General features: G+C 44.0%; 1 protein-coding gene across 2 annotated transcripts in view; it reads right to left on the reverse strand.

Moving 5' to 3' along the window:
* Positions 1-9,097, reverse strand: part of Hs3st1 (heparan sulfate-glucosamine 3-sulfotransferase 1) — a 31,873-nt gene extending 22,776 nt beyond the window's left edge. Inside the window, exon 1 of one of the 2 annotated variants that reach the window (XM_029545468.1) lies at positions 8,896-9,061. The gene's annotated coding sequence lies outside the window, so the exon portion shown is untranslated. Of the gene's footprint in view, positions 1-8,882 lie in introns of both variants that reach the window. The other variant, XM_021210991.1, reaches the window with a different exon arrangement.
* Between the last annotated feature and the right edge of the window lie 10,529 nt (positions 9,098-19,626).

A 19,626-nucleotide genomic window follows, 5' to 3' on the forward strand; every position in this document is an offset into this window, starting at 1 on the left:
AGCGATGGGAATGGTGTCTTCAGCGATGGGGATGGTGTCTTTAGCGATGGGGATGGTGTCTTCAGCGATGGGGATGGTGTCTTCAGCGATGGGGGATGGTGTCTTTAGCAATGGGGGATGGTGTCTTTAGCAATATTGTCTTACTATCGGACTGGCAACCAAGAAAAATGATAAGAGCTTATGCTGTTTGGGAGATCCCTGACCGACAACTCATAAGGGCATATCCCTCCCTTGGCATGGAGTTGTTGTTTTAATAACCCATGGCCTTTAGAGGCAGCTTTCTCCAGCCACGCTGGGCATCTCCCTTCACACAGTTTATTAAAAAAAAAAAAAAGATATATTTTAATTTGGTTACGAAGTAATAGGCTTCCATTATGTTTTTTAATATCCCTACATCTGGTTAGCTCTCCTTCCCGCTGCCTTTTCTCTGCTCCCCCCCAGCCCCTTTTTGCTCATCTGCCCTATACCCCCGTCTTTAATCCCACACTGCCTATGTTCTATGACCCTTCTCTCCTTTATGCTATAATCCTCCCAATGACCTCTTCTTAGTTTTCTGGCTTCTCCAGGTACTGCAAGTTAAACACACAGAATTAGAGATTCTAATACTAGGTCTACAGAGATGAGCTTGGAGCGATATTAGTATTTAATAAGGCCCTGCCTTAGCAGTCCCAGTACTCCTCTGGTAACCTCACAGGTCAAAATTCCTTCTTCCCACAGATGGCTGAGAAAGACCTGACTCATGATCTCATGGTCTTAAAGAGATGATGGGAGCCTCAGTAACTAAACAGATATCAGGTTCTTCTTTCCTCTTTTTATCGGGCTAGTAAGATCTCTTAGACTAGCTGTTCCTTGCTCAGCTCACTGGGGAAAACAACATTTCTGTTTTGTCTTGGACCATTCCCACAGGCTAAACCATTTCACCTTTGAGATTACAGTGTAACCCTTTCCTTAACCTTCACATGGTTTGGAGTTTTCAGAAAAGTAACTTCTCACAAGATGTAGGAGACTGGTGGGACTTTGTAAGTATAGGATAGCAGGAGAACGTCACCACAGATGGACAGACCCCAGTACTCAAGAATATTAAGAATACCCTCACCCACTGACCTATATTCTCAGACCCCTGACCTATATCCTCAGTCCACAGTAAATGCATTTTTAAGTATCTGGGATACACCTAAACTGTTGCTTACTGTTTTTCTGAAATTTAATTGGCAGCCTTATATTTGCATCTGTGAAACCTATCAACTTTACCCAAGGCAACTTCCTGAGCATGGCACTAGGCACTTTTATGTCTTTACAGCTGCAGAATAATGTTGAGAAAATTAAGGACCAGAAAAGTCACCCATTATGGAAAGCCAACACAAACAGGTAATACCAGCAGAGCAACAAATAATTCAAAAACAGAATCCCAGATATCTGCCCCTGACACGGAGTCCCTCTCTCCTCCCTAAGCTGGAAAGAGTCTGCTTGGAGAAGGGGTGGGACTCAAGGGCAAACCCGTTTTCTCTAGGAGACTTTCAGCCTGCTCTGGTCCCTGTTTCTGGTGCAGTTATTTTTTTCTGAGCACAGCAAGGCAAGCATGCCTTTTCATTCCAGCTTCATCTGCAATCACCTTTCTCTCACTGTATTCTAACTGCTGATATAGGACTTTGATTGACTCCCCTAAATGAAAGAATGAAGACATTTACATAAAACAACCTACTGCAGGGCTTGCAAGCCCTGAATCTGCAGGAATTCTAGGGGAAAGGCGACAAGACTTAAAATGCTGAAATGGAAGTTCTGGATGGATGAAAGGAGACGTGAACAGTTTTCAGTCTAACACTTAAACAGAGTGTGGGTTACTCATTCAGTCCTCCGGGTGGATTGAATAATCTTAAGCTATCTGCTCAGCACAGGTAGACAATTCTCACTGCAAGTTCAGCAGCTACCAGCTTCACACAGGATGGAAATAAGTGATTTATTTCGAGGCCTCATTTTACTTAAATATAAAGCCAAGCAGCCAAGGTTTTCCACCTTTGTAGGACCAAGGAGGGTGGATTGGTGGGTTGGGTGGTGGTGGTGGTGGGGGAGGCAGGGAGACAGCTGGTATTATCACCAGCTGCCAAGGCTAGACCTTATCATTACCACATTCTTTCTGAGTCAGAGGGTTTGTGTGGCTAAGATAGCCTCAACAATGGGCTCCTGCCAAAGGACCAGTTACTCAGCTGAATTTATACTTTGTAGACCCCGAAATAATTTATTGGGTTCTCAATAATTGGATCCACACCAATTGTGACTATGCTTTATTCTTATCTTTTTTTTTCTGTCTAATATCTCCCTCTCTCTTTAAATATTTCTCCCCTCCCCCATAGAGAACGTCCTCCCCTCCATTTCCCCTGATGAAGACTCTCAGGGTTTCTCTTTTGAGCTAGTACTTAGGAACAGACACGGTGTTCTAGAAACTGAAGCAAACATACACCTCCAGGTCTTCGCTCTCATGGAGCGTATCTCCTCATGGGGGAGTTCGGCATAGTAAGCAAGTGAGTCAGTCAAGTAGCAGGATGACGACAGCTCAGCACGCTCAGGGGCCACACAATTGTCTTAAGAAAGACAGAAAGATTTGAAAAAAAAAAAAAAAAAAGGGAACTGTGACGAATGAGGCTCATCTCTGAGATAAGCCCACTGAGGACAGCTAAACACTTCCCACCTTTGACACACAACCTTGCTAGTTTATCTGACTGACTGGAAGTTCATCGGGAACTCAAAATATTTTCTCATCTCCTGGGCAACTGTCTATCAAGAAAAGCTGGGTAGATTTGGAAGTTGGCCTCTAAAGGTACAATCACCCTTCATACTTTGAAAGAAAAAAAAAAACCTAAATCCTTTGCTCTCAAGAGACAATGTAATAATAATTTTTAAGAAAAGTCAGCATCAGTCAAAGATGCTGTCACTAAGGAGGGAAGCCAGGCAAGGAAAAGAAGTGGGAAGGTACACAGGCAGGCTATTTCTGGCACACGTGTGTGCACATTCACTGTTCAATTAAAAAGGCACTGGGTACCAGTGTTCTGAGCAGGGGTTCTCCACAAGGACACCTTCCCTATGCCCCTCCAGAGATCTGGCAATCCAATCCCTTGTGCCACTGTCTTGATGCCTTCCATGTTGGTTTGTAATATCGTTGATTGGTTTGATGGCCCATCACTATACTGAATACAAGTTCTGGTGCAAGGCTTGTGTTCAGCATGCCTACCATCGCTTAAAACAAGTTAGACATGCAGAGAAATATCAGAGATTAGTTTGAAATTGCCAAGTCCAAGCAAAGCTCCACATTCCCACACTGAAAACCATTTTGTGTCAGGTGGTGAAACTTGACATTGGTCACACTGAAATAGAGCCCAGTCTAACTGCCTTAGGCTTCGCAACTTAAAGCAACCCTGACTTGTCATATCACACTTCCCTAATTTTCCATCCTTAGCATATACCAGTCTAAGTAGGGGGGATTTTCATTAGTTCTCCCGCTTTGTCTTCTACTAGAAGACGTGCACAGCGCTGAGGGCTTCCATCTGTTTTATTCCCCACTGTGTTACTGGCAGGGAGAGCAGTCAGTAGAGCGGGGGTCTGAGCTCAGCAAATGAGTTAAAGGTGCAAATGGGATTCTAAAACTGCTTGCAGGGATAAAGACCAGTGGCATCCTGAACTGGCTGAAGCAGATCAGGAGGAAGAAAATGACTATGGCGTCCATGTCCTTCCCCCTACATTCCTGTTGTGACCTTACAGGTAAGATCTTCTGTGAGTGTCACATTCCAACCAAAGCTTCCGTCTATCCCAAGCACGCAGAAGCCAATACCCTGCAGGTCTGTGGGAGAGCTCCGAGGTCCCTTTATAGAAAAATGCTCTGCACACTCACGTGTATTATTTAGACATGTTGAATTGGCTGCTAGAAACCGATGTCCGTAAATTTTACATAAAACTGCTAACCTGTAATTTATATTAAACAGTAAATAAACCCTGGCAAGGTTAGGTCATAGGTTTCACTGGCAACAGAGTGTTGGATCTGAGCTGTAGACCCATGTTTCTGTCCTACGCAGGCTGCTTCTTGTCTGGCAGCTTAAGGCATTGTCATTTGCGCCCCCTGCTGGAATGTTACCAAAAAGCAGGCAGTATGCGGGAGGGAAAAAAAAAAAAATAGGAACGATATCCTTTGGGATCTATTTCTGTTATGTTTAAGCCTTTCCTTCGAAGAATAATGTATTCATTTTTCTAGTCCTCTCCTGGTAGCATATAACTATTGACAAACTATGGCCCAGTAAATATTATTCTAACGGCCTGCAAAAGCTATGGACTTAATTCCCTGTGGGTGGAGGGAGCTGAGAAGGCTTCATGCCAGAGGCAGTCCTGAAGATGGATTGTGGAGGCTGTTTGCATCAGCTGCTTAAGATGCTGCTTAACTCAGACACAAAAAGGAAGCTGTCTGAAGACTCGGTGATGCCTCTAGGATCTAGGGAGATGCCGAAAATCCAGGCTTGGAAAATGAGAAGGAATGAAGGGGACCAGACTCCGGGGTTCATGTCAAGATGGTGCCCAAGGAATAGCTCCACTGGGAGCACATCCTGAGACTTGGATGCTGCTGCTGACGCCAGCCACTTGATCCATGACCCAAGTTGGTGATAAACACTCTACAGTTTCTGTGTCCTTACGCTGCTCCCTCCAGATTCCAATTCCCTGGTGGGATCATTTAACTGAGTTCGGGGCTGCAAGATACAAACTAGGAAAAGAAACTCTACCTCCAACTAGGAGCATCTCTCTGGCCAAGACAGTGGAGATTCTATATAGAAAAATGATATTCGGTTGCTGGGTGCCTTCCAGACACTTAGTGGGACTTCAAGTGGTGATGGAGGGAGAGCCCCCCCCCCCCCAAAGCAGTACTGAAGTCTGTAATGAGAACACATAGATCTGAATTTCAATCTGGAATCCTCTGTACCTTCAGAAAGCTGACAACGTTTCCTAATCTGCAGATTCTCAATTGTTAAAATAGAAATGATACCATCTGCTCTCTTGAATAGCTGTGAAGATTCCGTTCAATCATTCATTCACTTTTCCAACCCCCTTTTGGAAAATGCATTAAGTGTTTGGTACTGAACTAGGCTCTAGGGACAAATTCTGAAAAAAAAAAAAAGAGTAAAATAAAGACAGAAAGGCAAACACTTTGTGCCGATGACCATCTTAGACAAGTGAGACCCACAAAACTGGTCATGCTTCACTCTTCCCTAGTTGAGTCATTGTCTTCTAACTTTTCTCTGTTTTTGATTAAGCAATATTGAGTCCCACCCTACAAATATATCTAGTTAAGACATGTACATACTGAACTTAAAAGTAAAACTACAGCAAGAACCTTTAAAAGGCAAGAGATGTAGGTCAGTTAGTAGAATACTTGCCTAGCACACTGGTTTGAACCATAGCATCAAAATGCTATAGTTTATGTCTATAATCCCAGCACTTGAAATTAGGAGCAGGAGGCCCAGATGATGCCCAAGGTCATCTTTAGCTACAGAGCAACTTGGAGGTCAGCCCAGGATATATGACCCTGTCTGAAAACAGACAAAGAAGAAAAACAACTCTTCAAGTTAACGCCAATCCTGAAAATTGTAATTCTTAGAAACAGTGAGACTCAGAGATGACGTAACTCATGGAGAGTGCACGTAAGATGCAACTTATTTAAATCTGCCCTCATTTTATGAGGCTTAGTGGCTCTGATGAACTCAGATGCAGGCACACCCCAATTACGATTAACATGAATGTTAAGTAGATATAAAATACAAATGCCAGAAAGGCAAATTAAATAATCAAAATTTCACAAGTGTTTTGTAGTCAGCAAAATGTCTTTTATGCGTATTTTATCATTTCCTCTTAATCATTCTCCAGTCACTAATTTACAGGAAGGGCTAGCAGATGTAGAGAGAGGAAACAGTGGGCCTAAGGTCATGGGGACAGAGGCTGGCCTCATTGCAGCCTTCAGTCTCTTGCTTTCTTGTTCCAGAAAGGAAGCCTAGAGAGAAAGCAGACTGTTGGTTCCATGGCTAAGTTGGGGGCTGGAGAACAGCAGTGTTCATATTTTCTAACCTCAGCTGTAAAGTGCTGTCTGTCCTTCTGTAACACCTTGGAAGACAGTTCACTTGCCACAGAGCAGCCAAGCAAACGCTACGCTCCTCAGCTCAGGCTCTGGAACTGGTGTCTAGATACTCATGACAGACATAGCTTATGACCCACTAAGGCATCTCATGTTTGACCATCTTTGCCTCCAAATCTAACCACCCAGGAGAGAACCCGACTCAGACCTGTCTATGTCACCCAGAGTACAGGTTGGGTTTCAAAGAGGCAGGGCACGAAGCTGAGCAGCACATACCAGCCAGCTCATCGACGCCCCCCTTCCTCCCCCACCTGCTTTGGAATCACCACTGAATTTTAACTTAAGACAAGAAAAGCTCCCTGTGAATCTTTTCCCTTCCGAGAATCCCTGGGATTTTTTTCAAGGCTGAGAATTTCTTCTTTTGAGGATGAAAACACAAGTCCCAGCTATATAGATGAGTTTGAGTAAGGCAAAGCTCACTCTGCTTAACAAGGTGTAGGAAGGCTATAATCTGCTGGAGGGATAAAGGTTACGCACCCCCCCCCACACACACACACACTAGCAGCAAGGGCCCTTGCACACGTCCAAAATTCCCTTTGTAAGACCAGGGCACCACTTTCTCACCAGATCCTCTAGCCAAAACTTTCCGTCTTAAGACGTGGTATATTGCGTGCACAGCAGCTTGGTAGAGGATGTGTAGCCCAGAGTCATAGCTCAGTCCCGCTCAGCTCACTAAGACATCTCTGGCTGCTGGCTCATTAACTGCAGAGACTTAGGAGTGCTTAGTCAGGAAGTTGTCCATCCCTGTCGAGCAAGACTTAGATGGGTAACGGATGCCAAAGAGGCTCTTTTAAAAGTTCACCTTCTCATACATGGCCGTGGAGGTGTGTGTGTGTGTGTGTGTGTGTGTGTGTGTGTGTGTGTGTGTGTGTAAACTTACATAATACAACAGTCCATATCAATGTTATTTTCCCAATTCAGTGAATGCAAAAATCTATCTATCCACGTTTAAATTAAGGAAGGGCAGCCCAGTGCACGGTGCCTTAAGCGTTCATTTGGAATTTTAGAAGGTCGGGCTAATTCTAACTGTATACTCACTGTTGCTGGGAAAGTAGAAAGCAAGTCTAATTCCTGGTGTCAAAAGGAATTAGTACTTCAAAAATGCGAGATGCGGGGGCTGGGGGGGGGGGTGCAGAGTTGAGCTATCCCTATCTCCTTTTGTGAAAAACTAAAGTTAAATATAGAATTCCTAGAATAAACTCCTGGGTGGAAGCTGGTAATTGAATTTCAACAAATACAGTGAGGAGCTTTGGGAGCAAAGCTGAGACCACAGGACCTTGTGTTCCCCACCACCCCCCCCAAAGCAGCTGGCCAAATACCCAGGGTTGGGGAACCTGGGGACTATGCTGGAGATCTGCGCCCACCAGGCTTGAGGGAATGGCTGAGAGGTGGGGCAGCCTGGGTGCTGGTGGCACTTTCCTGAAAATGCTGAGCTCAGACTGAAGCAGGGGTGAACTCTCTCCTCTCCCTTATCCAGGTCTCCTCTACTCACCCCAGTTCCTGGTTAACAAGAGACCCCCTCTGGGAGAGCAGCTTCAAGACTGTGGATCCAGAGTTGGCTCCTTGGGATCCCCCCCCCCCAAAGCATCTTAGCATAGTTAAGGATAAAAATAGCCCCGGGATAACGCGGAGGGAAGAGGAGGAGTAAGTCTCTCACGCAAGGCAAAGCAAGAATACCACGGCTTCTGCGTTGTGTTGTGGGGGTTGGCGAGGAAGGGTGCTACTCCTGGTCCAGAGGAGAACCCCGTGTGTGCAAATAAAATAAAGTGCCTCCTTAGCTTAGGTTGTGCCATAAAGAATCGGAGGCATTCACAAAAAATTGCTAAGTCTGGCACAGCCCACCAATCCCTGGTTGGGCATCTGGCTCCCGGCACTGGCTTCTCCATCCTACTACTGGTTTGAGCCCCAGGTTCGGAGAGCTGGCTCTCCAGTTCCAGGAAAGGCAGGGTCCAGAGGAAAGCAGCGGAGTCCACTGCTCTAAAAACGGGTGTGTATGGCGCACCTGAAGAGGTCAGGCTCCGAGTGAGCTGTGCTCTTTCTAAATACAGGTTTCCCAGGTTCGTGTACGGACATCGCTTATCCACCACCCTCCCCCATCCCCCTCCTCCATCGGTGGTACTCAAAATAGAAGCCGAGGTGGGAAAAAAGTAAAAAGTAACATGAAAAAAATAACAGCCAGTATGTAAATGACTATCTTAATACTTACGGTCCCGCCTGTCACCTTCTTCTTCGAGTACCCCGGAAGATTCTCAGTCTCCCCATTATTGCTACCAAATGCAAAGGCAAACTAGACCAAGGCTTCCGCACCCCAGATACCCCATTCCAGAGTGACTCTTGTCAGCTGTCCCCTGGCCCAGTTCTCCGCCCCAGGTGGTACCCGGGCTCAGCCAGCGCTCCGCTCTAGCTGCAGTTGCCCAAGGTCCTAGAGAGAAGCTGTGGCGCCCAGCAACGGGCAGAGACGACACTCTCGAGTCAGCTAGGGACATAAATCCAGTCTTTTAAGAGTCAGAAAGTCTGGTACCTTATAGTACATCTCGCGAATTCTAGAGGTGAGGTTCTGGAGCAGGAGACGGGAGGATCAGATAACCTCGCGTCTTGCCTCCAGTGGAGTGTGTTCTGCCTGCTTTAGCCTTATCTCACCTTGGGCTCTGCACTTGACTAAGTCGGAACACCAGAAGAAGGTGCCTAGGCAGCCCTCACCCTCAAGCGCCGCGCTCACCTGAGTCGCGTACCCGTCCAGCCGGTCCGGCGCCCTCAATCCTCTCTCCGGCCGGGCCATGGGCAGCACCGCCGCCAAGTACCTGCGCCCTTTGGAGCAAATTCACACTCACCCCGGGACGGGCGAGCCGTGAAGGAACACAGGCACTCACCGAGAGAGACCCGGCGGTGACCGCAGCTCCGGGCTGCAGCGCACTGAGGACCTTGCAGGCAGGCGTTTTGGTGCCGGTTCCGAGGATGGGAGGAGCAGGAGGAGGAGCAGGAGCCGGAGGAGGGGACAGTGGAGGCCGGAGCTCCGGGAGAACGCGGAGGGCAGACGAGGATCTCGAGCGCCCACTGCTGCCTTGTTGGCTCCGGTGCTTCCCGGAGTCCCGCCTCCCAGCGAGTCCCTGAGCGTCGACTTCCAGCAAGCCAGCTAAGCACCCGATTTCTGCGCTTCTGGGTCCCGAAGGAGCCGGCTCCGCTCATTCAGTACCTAGGCTCCTCGGATTTTAGTCTAAAGGGAGAGACCAGTGCAGTCTAGAGGGTGAGGCGTGTGGCTTGGGAGACTTTATCCTCCTTGCAAACCCTGGACTCCTGTTCGGCTCCCTTACCCCTCTGGGTCCGAACCTTGGGCTCATATGTCCGTTATCCCTTTCGTAAATTCTGCGTGGTCCCCAAGACCTTCGCTGTACCCACGTGTGTTTCTCCCTAGCGTTCTTTACCAGCAAGTGACTCGCTTTAGGCGCCTGTGTTTGGTGCACAGACCGGGAGGTCTCTGGAGTCTGGTAGCTCCATCTTGCGCTGCAGCAGAGACAGGAGCCACTTGAAGAGGTGGCTTCTGAGTGTGCCTTGTCGCCATGAAAAACCCTCTCTCCAAAACCCTCTCTCCTTCGATTTCGCCTCAAAAAGACCGACTTAAGGCGAGCCCGAAGAATTCAGCTTTCCTTTAGCAAAAGTAACTAGGTTGGCAAATTTCACCTCTAATACTAATCAAGTTTTTCCTGCGTTCCAAAGCTGAGTGGTTTTGTGAGAGAGCCAACCTGCACACTGTGACTCAGTTTAAGATTTGGAGGGCGGAGGAGCTGGAATCTCCTTGGAGACGCTGGACTGCTTCAGCCAGAGCAAGTCGCCTTCCAAAGCAGGTTTCCAAAAAAAAAAAAAAAAAAAAAAAAAAAAGAGGAGCAGGCAAGGGTGTGTGTGTGTGTGTGTGTGTGTGTAAAAGGAATGAGAAAGAAGTAAACAGATTCAAATCAAAAGAACTTCTTTTAGCTATTTTAATATCTTCCATATCTTAAAAATCAGAATATAAATATTTATCATTTGCATTTCTAGAATCAACATTTTCCCATCTAAGGGGGGAAATTCCTTTGGGAAATTGACCTCTCCTAGCTGGTGCAAAGATTAGCCTCAGTCCTCTTAGAAGGCAAACGGATGCCCAGTACAGTATATTGTGGCTTTATACAGCAGGCAGCATCTTGGAGAGCCTAGACCAAGTCTTCTTTTTCAATGATAACTTATTAGAAAATTTAATGATTCTGGCTACTTAATCTTTGAATAAATGTAAAGTTGATATGCCCATTTCAGGTTAAAAAAAAAAAAGGAAAAAAATGGGCATTTGCAAAAGCCACTTTAAATCTGCGTTTTGAAAAGTCAATTTAAAATTTACTTTAGATTTAGATAGATGCTTCTTCTCTCATTCTATGAAGTTGGGTAAAATCCGGCAAATGTCTATTGTGATCAAATGGAGAGATCAGATTAAAAGGGCTGCCAACTCTCAGTTATGGCCACCTTAGGCTTCTTCCAGATGCCAAGCACAGTGGAGATGAGGAATCCTTCAACACAGGGTGGGAGGGGTGTTGATGCCCTACGTTGGTTAAGGTTATTTTTCCTTCATAAAGGGTCCAATGTGTTTCAATGCCCAGTACATGGTATGAACTACACAAGCCATCCCTGAGACACAAAAGGAGATTGGCAAGAATTCTTCTATTCCTACCTTGGAAGTCAGAGGCCAATTAACCACTTTATTTCCTGTCCCAAAAACCTCAAAAGAAAAGAAAACCCCAGCCCCGGTTCAGAGTCTCTGTTAGTCACCTTGGGCAGAACCTACTGCAGGCACATTCAGCAAGTGACAGGGATTGGAGAGCACTGGCCTTCCAGTTGCCCAACCACACCAATATTTTTGACTATTTATTCATCCATAGTCCATGTTCTTAGATTTAGGTAAATAAAAATACCGATGAGCTTTCGGGCTGATTTTTGGATGCCTATGTCCCCTCCTAGATGTCTTCTAGGACTGCCCTCTGCTCACTCCTGGATACCTGGTCTGCCGCATCGGTCCTAACGCTGTATTAAACAGAATTGTCTTTGCATCTGCCTTTGCCAGTCCATTAGAAGAGCCTTGGGTTTGAGTAACCATACAACTGACCTTCTGTAGGTTCTCTGACAGTATAACTTAAGGGAAAAAAAAACCAAAACTAACAAACATAAAACCCAAATAACATCAACAAAACTCACAACAAACAAACAAACAAACAAAAACATAAAAAACAATCTGTAGGGGCTATAGAGAAAGTTTATCAGTGAAGTCCCAGCATTGCTGCAACAGGGGACCAAAGTGTTCCTAGAAGAGAAGGAAGGCTCACATCACCTGTCAGTTCAGCTCTGGTGCATCTAATACCCTCTTCTATCCTGGCAGGTACTTGTCTCACATGCAAGTGTACATGTGATTTTGTGTGTGTATGTGTGTGTGTGTTCACATACGTACACCTAAAATAAAATAGTTTTAATAGGTTTACACATACATACCTACACCTAAAATAAAATAGTTTTAATAGGTTTACACATTTGATATTTTAAGGGTGGTTTGATTTGGTTCAGGGTGAGAGTTGAGGCTCCTAAGAGACATGATAGCAACCAACCAGAAAACAGCTATCACTCAGTTCTATGAACCAAGCCAATGTCATCAACTAGAAAACAAGTGCATTACCAATGTCTTCTGCACCACTAGTATATAAGCTATTAAAGCCATTGCTGGATACTTGGTATGAGAGGTAAATGAAACATTAAGATATCACCGCTGCCCACAGAAACTCTTGCATCAAGGAGCAGTAAGCCTTATATACATGAGCCACCTTTACAGACTCAGTCATTCTGGCTACACTGTAGACTCTGTTCACAGAAGATCAAAGCTGAAGCTGTGCAAAGGAAACCGAAGCTGGTGACCTATGGCTTTAGTCAATAACCTGTAATAACAACGTCTAAGGTAGAGCCAAGGCTTGAGTCAAGAGTTGGGTAAAACCAATTATATACCCTGTATCTGCTCAGTGTGCGTGTGTGTGTGTGTGTGTGTGTGTGTGTGTGTGTATGATGTTATACATATGAACTTATAGTAAATGTGGAAGTCAAAGGTTGATTGATTGGATGCCTTCTATATCTTGCCAACTTATTTTTTGAGACAAGATCTTTCACTAAAGCTGAAAATTATTGTTACCCTAGACTGACTGGCCAGAGTCTACCCTCCTACAATACACAAAATATCTGCCTTTCTTTACCTATCCCAGATTGGAGTCACAGATACACTGGGGATCCAAGCTTAGGAAGGCAAGCACTTTACTTCCCAAGTCATCTTCCCAGAAAACATCTTCTGCTTTCATAGCAACCTTATTACAAACACACACACACACACACACACACACACACACACACACACACACACACACACCCCAGTTTACAAGGGGGATAACTTGTTTAAAGGTGACACACTAATAAGAAGTTTCTCTTACCCCTTCCCAAAGATGATTAACCCTTCTCTATTTCGAAAAGAAGTGAGTTCATTAGTGCACTAGGTAAAGTGGTTCATCTAGACAGATCCCCTTCCAGTGACAACTGGGCTCCTAGCTCAGGGCTCTCCATAACCCAATGGCTTGCTTATGTTTCTTGTGTTGCTTTGCTTGTTCTTTCTTTCAGATGAATGATGAATAAGGAGTAGGTCAGGAGGAGAGGATGCAGGGAGTGAGGAACAGGGTGAGCCCAGAGAGCCCACTTCAGAGGACTCAGGGTTCACACTTACTCTCTGTCCTGACTCTGAGGAATCATATCTACAACCCCCCCCCCCCCCCCTAAAGGGCTGCCCTATATCCTCTCTCCTCATAATGGATGTTTGAGTCTTTCAGGTTAATAGCATGAATTTTAAGGAGTCCAGTGGGATTCTTTACAAGCAGTAGAAATTGGGATCAGGTTAAAAATCCAATTTTAATAAACTTTCCAGGTCCTGATTTAGATGGTGTGCTAATGGCTCTCTGTGCTGAATCACCTTAAAAGTCAAATGTATTTTTAAAAGGTTCTCCTCGTACGGGAGGCTTGATGGATATCACTTAATTGTGCATTGTGCATTCCTGTCTTCATCAAAAACGATCATCTAAAATTGAAGAGAGCTGATAGGAAATCCAGCCATCCTTTGAGCTCGTTGGTCACAAGGAAGGCTTTGGGGCTGTGAGATGATTTTCCTTCCTTCTGACCACAAACAAAGGGAGCATGATTACACTGTGTGAAATGGCGTCTTCAAATTTCTCCACTAATTTGATGGTGCTGGGGTCTAAGGCTGCTTCTGTTTCTTTTGATTTGCTAATTAGCCAGAGCTGTCTGCTTGGGTAAAAAGAAGACAGGATCATGTCCACAAACATGAAATCTGGGGAGTCCTTCCAACTCAGCTGGCCATCACATTCCTACCCTACAGCGCATCCCGAATCCCACACTGTCTACACTCATGTGCAAACAACCCGCCCTTCTGTGATTAAGAAGTTATGTGACGATTTTCTTTCCTCTGAAAACATGACCTGATTTCTTCTTGTTTTGTGTGATCACAGAACTAAGTTTGGACTTGGGACTCTTTTCTCCATTCTCATCTGCTACGATTTAAAAATAGCTGGAATTACCACCACCACCACCACCACTTGTGCCAATGACCCATTGTTAAAGGCTTATTCCTAAAGGTGACTTCATGTGGGGGAAGGGGAAGTTGTTTTTAATAAATGAGGCCTCAGGGAAGGTCTTTGAGTCTCTGAGATTGAGCCCAGGGGTTAAGGTGGTTCTCTGGAGACACCTCAGTAATTCTCCTGAGAGTGGTTATAAAAGTAGTAAGCCCACACAAGCTTGGGGAACTCAGGGAAGATGGCAGAGATAGACTGATCAGCCAGTCTAGCAGAAATGGCAAGCTCCAGGTTCAGGGAGAGTCCTTGTCTCAAAAGATAATGTGGAGACAGTGGAGTAGGATGCCTGATGTCCTTCCCTGGCTTCCAAATGAGCACACACAGGCATAGGCAAGCAGATCTGCACACACTCATTCACATACCACACCCATACACAGGTACACACATACAGCACACACACACACACACACACACACACACACACACACACACACACACACACTGAAGAAAAGGAAAGGAAAGAGTAAATGACAGAAAAATCAAAAGCCGCAAGCCTTTCCAATCCATTGATAGATTAAGTGAACCTAGAGTACCCCACCCTTGCTTGGCCATCCAGCACAGGCGGTATCGTCTAGGGGGAGTCCTGGTAAGATGATATTGTATTAGGAAAACTGTATTATTTTTGTTTATTTAATTGTATTTTTAACTTTATACGTGTTTTTCTTCTAACTTTAAATTCAATTATAAAATTCTTAGAGTCTCTGAGCCAATGACAGTTAAGAACCAGAGTGGCGCTGTGCTGAAGGGGATACCACAGAGCCCGGGTGCTTAGCCTATGAGGATCAGGGTGACTCCTGAAGGGGACTTTACACGAGTGACTGAGAGTCTCTTTGCTGGGTTGGATAAACAGCTATAAACACCATAGTGCTTTGATTTGTCATCTCTTGTCAATCTTTGTCCCAAACCACACCTATTAGTGCCACAGAAATTGCCAGATGGCAGGATCTAGGTTGTCTCCTTGCTCACACTGTTCGATTCTGCTTTCACTGCAATACTCTTATTCCCATAGAGAATCATGCCACTTTTGATTTTCAGTTCTCTGGGACCAAAGTTAGCTGCCCTTCTGAGGGTCTTGATGTTGCTTCTCCTTTGAACTTTATTCAAAGGCACCGGAAATTTCCCTGTATTTAGAAAATAAATAAAATAAGATGAAAACCTTTCCCCCTCCCAATAAGCCCATCCATTCAGCCAAACTAACTTTTACAGGCTCCATCCTCTGCAGCAGCTCTGTGCTGGGCATGTGGGCAGAGATTTATGTAGAAGATGAATCCAATTCCATTTGTAAAGTAACTCATAGATGTGCATGGTATGAACACAAAACTATAGTTTTAATCAGATGAGCATCCCAAGCTCATGGCCCTTTGGGTACCAGGATAATAGCAGGAACACTGAGCTCTGCCCTCCCATCTCGCCTTCAACTCCCAGCCCCAAGCAGCAACAACTCTATCTTCTCTGGGGTTCATGTTAAAGTTCTCTCTCACCATGTGGTCCTCAGTTACCTCAAGCTGATAAAGCTTCTAGCTGCCTTCTTTGGGAACAAATCTCTTGCACACTAATTTGCAGTGATACTTGAGAGTACTAATGTCGATCACCCCTCTAGAACCTATACATCTATACACTGATCTAGCCTCTGTCTATCATCTATCTATACATCTGTCTACTACTCACTCACCTATATACCTCTTTATCATCTCCATTTCGTAAATCTACCTGCCCATCATCTACATATCTATCTACCTTTCTATTATCAATCTCTCTATTTATCTGCCTGTCCTATCTATCTATCTATTTATCTATCTATCTATCTATCTATCTATCTATCTATCTATCTATCTATCTATCTATCTAACCTACCTATCTGTCTATCATCTTTCTACCTCTTATCCACCCATTTTCTACCTGTTACCTTTCTATCATCTACCTATTGATCTAACATCTGTATATTCCTTTATTTAGCTCTCTATCCATTATCAATCCATTTTTCTTTTCTATAATTTATCTACATGTTTATCTTTTTGTCTATCATCTATCCTTTCATGATATTAATAAATTCTTCACATTATGCTTTAATGTTTAGACAGTTGCTATATGAATATATATATATATATACATATATATAATGTCATTTTACATTTAAAATAAGAATTTCTTTCAAAATTTGTCATAACATCATAAAGTATGTTTTTAAACTAGAGATAAATATTTCATATGAATTTAAACAATCAATTAGACAATATAAAACAAAGCAAGAAAAACATGTAAGTAAAATACAAATCGCTTATGTAACTCCATGTTGGGGATTTGAATATATTTTGTACATGTCTCAATTTCGCACAGAGACACTGAGAAGTTAGTGCTGAATGTTGTATGTCCCAGCTGCAAACAGCAAACATGCTGGCTAGAGAAGCTGGTCCAAGACAAATCTCCCATTCTGTCTAGCTTGTGTGAGTACATCATGGACCCTGAGATGACTGTAGTATATTCTACCCTATTTCCTCAAATGAAGAGACTTGAGTTCTTCATGCCTTCAAAATGTACTTACATTCCAGGAATGTAACTATCCATAAAGTATTTAAATGCAATATTCATGATATTGTTGTAATTGCATTGCATAAACTAATTGACAAAAGAAAATGCTAGGCTTAAGAGCTCAGTTCTCTGTGTAATTGGGCTCCTCTTCCCACATATAATCAGCCTTTAACTAGAAAAGCTATTATGGTCTTAAAGTTCTCAGGCATACCCTAGCTCTCATTGAGGCCCTTGATTTCATGTGATGCTCTGTGAGCATCTGTGTCAAGGCCTTTCTTTCTTAGTTAGGAATGGAGAGTGAGAGACCATGAGGTCCATAGCATAAGTGAACAAACATTGGTACCCTGTCCCCATGCAGATACATAGCAGAGAGGTGTTGGCCCACTGTTTGCAGGATTTAATCCCCTCCTCCAGCTCCTGTTCATTGTTTGAATGGGGCCTGCCTCAGAGTTCACCTTTTTCCTGGAAGTCACTTGGAGTTGGCAGGGGTACCTCCTGCCAGAGAGGGGGCGAGGGATGTATTTATTGACAGATGTGGAATGAATCATTACCGAGCTCGAGCTCCTATCAGTTCAATCCTTCCTCCTTCAGGGAGCAAACTATCTTCCGGGAGTGGCCAGTTGGCTAGGGTTCCTGGCTGCTTCTCAGGGACATTTTTTTTTTCTTCTATAGGAAGAAGGTCTGCCTAGTGTAGCCTAGCCCTTTCTTCCTGCAAAATAAGGCCGGTATTTGGTCACCTAGCAGGCTTCTTACTTGCCCCGTGGTACTCTCCAACTTAATCTCCATCACTGGAAAGGATTGTGCTTAGCTCTCAAATGTTTTGGTCTTTGCTGCATCAGCACAGGAGGGTGGTGCTATGGCTGAGGCTGTTTATGCCCTCCTCTGCTCTCCTAAGCCCCTCACACAACTCCGTGAATCAGTTTATTTCTGGATCCTGATGCCATTTTCTACCACCTACATTTGGCAGCCCTTAAACACAAACCGGCTAATTGTTTTCATCGCTCATGCTCATGGCTTTGCTGAAGTTACTATAATTCCTGTGTGTTCAGAGTCCATGTCTTTTAGTATCTGTTTTTATTTAGAAAAAGTGTGGGAAGTGAACTTCCCCAAAATGTATTTTAAGAAGATGTCATGAGCCCCACCAGGAATGCCAGGTTCCATTTTCTGCACCACGCAGTCATGGCCCCTGTGCAGTATAAAATGGCAACCTTGCAAAGAGTAAATATGAGTTAGAAGTAGAGGAGACTTTAATGACATAGGTAGATCTGAACTGTCTGCAAGTCAAAGGCAGAAGCATGGAGCCTTCTCCTCAGCCCTCAGAAGGAACCAACCTTCTCAGACCTTGACCTTAGGAGCCCTTGCTATCGTCTAGAATTGTAAGAAAATAAATGTCTCTTGTGTAGGTCATTTTGTCTATGGCCCTGTGTTAGGGCAGGCAACCTTTGCAGTCTAGTCACATAAAGCATTTGGTTTTGGCTTGGCAAAATAAAACAGAATTCATGGTCACTCTCATATCTGAGGACAGGAGACATGAAGTACTTTTTTTTTTTTTAATCTTTGCTGTTCTTCTTATTTCTGCATACTGGCTGAGAATTTTTTGTGTTCTTAAGTCAGTTCTTTGCATGTATTTTTAAAGATTTTCTAGTACTTATATTCCACAATTATACTTCAAACTATGCCAGTATCTCAATTGAGTTAGTGTCATTACACCCATACTAGTTAGATATTGCTGCATGACAACTTACCTCCTATGTTCTTATCCTAAAATTAGAAGTGTTTATTATCTCATGGTATCTGTGGGTATGCAGCCTTAGGTGGCACAGGAGGGTCTTTTGGTATGAGATATGATGTGGCTACAGAGGTTCTGTTGGTGAGGACTTATGCCCAGGTTCATTCACTTGCCTGGGTTTTGACAGGCTGTGAGTATGTGAGCTCAGTTCTTTGATGACTGTTGCAGAGGCTCCCTTCAGTTTCTTGCTATGTGTTCTCTTTATAGGGCACTTGATAGAAGATAGTTCACTTCTTATGACTGAGCAGGTGACACTAAAGAGCGTGCACATGGCAGGTAGATGCCATAGTGTCTTCGTAATGGAATCTGTTGAGTGTCATATTTTGGCATTTGCCATTTTCAGTTTTTGGAAACAAATAGCCAGATCTAGCCAATTCTCACGCTGAAGGTGTTACTGAGCAGCACAACTACTGAGGATTGGGATCACTGTAAGGCAATGCAGAGGCTGTCTTTCACAAGGTAGTCTCCACCCACATGGGAGCATCCTCTCAAGGGGGGAGCATCTGTCCATGAGGGAGAATCCTTCAGGGGGGAGTACCCTCCCACAAATGTGCATCCATCCACAGGGGAACATTCTTCCACAGAGGAGCATCCTTCAACATGGAAGCATCCTTCTATGGGGGAGTATCCTTCCACAAGGGAACATTATTCCACCAGATGGAGCATCCTTCCACAGGAGAGCTGCTATGGACCAGCAGCAATGGTGGTACCAGCACCAAGTGACCACTTGGTCAGCATCAGGTGTAAGTTGCCATCAGTCATTAGGCATTTCAATTGTCTCTAGTGTTACAGTGCTAAAAAGCAAAATCCTTAAGGTCAATAAATTACAATATATTATTTCTTGAAATATTTGAAGACATATTTTAGATGTTTTTCTCATGACTTTTCCATTGCATAATAGAAAGTAATATTACAATGGAATGTAAAATAATAAGTAGCATACTGCACCAAAAACCGAGTACTAGTAAATCAGCTAATCAGTCAAGACATGAGCATTACTGCATCCTAAGAATGTGCATCAGTACTGTCAACACTCATTATAGCTTAAAAATTAATGTATCTCGGGTATTCTAAGTTTATGGGCTAATATCCACTTATCAGTGAGTGCATATCTAGTGACTTCTTTTGTGATTGGGTTACCTCACTAAGGATGATATCCTCCAGATACATCCATTTGCCCAAGAATTTCATAAATTCATTGTTTTTAATAGCTGAGTAGTACTCCATTGTGTAAATGTACCATTCCTCTATTGAGGGACATCTGGGTTCTTTCCAGCTTCTGGCTACGAGATACATTATGCAAAACACAGAGAAAACCAAGAAGGATGACCATCATGTGTATACTTCATTCCTCTTTAGAATAAGGAACAAAATACTCATGAAAGGATATAGGTACAGAGACAAAATTTAGAGCTAAGATGAAAGGATGGACTATCCAGAGACTACCCCATCTGGGA

Source organism: Mus pahari, chromosome 13, assembly GCF_900095145.1.
Source record: "Mus pahari chromosome 13, PAHARI_EIJ_v1.1, whole genome shotgun sequence".
Classification (NCBI taxonomy): Eukaryota; Metazoa; Chordata; class Mammalia; order Rodentia; family Muridae; genus Mus; species Mus pahari.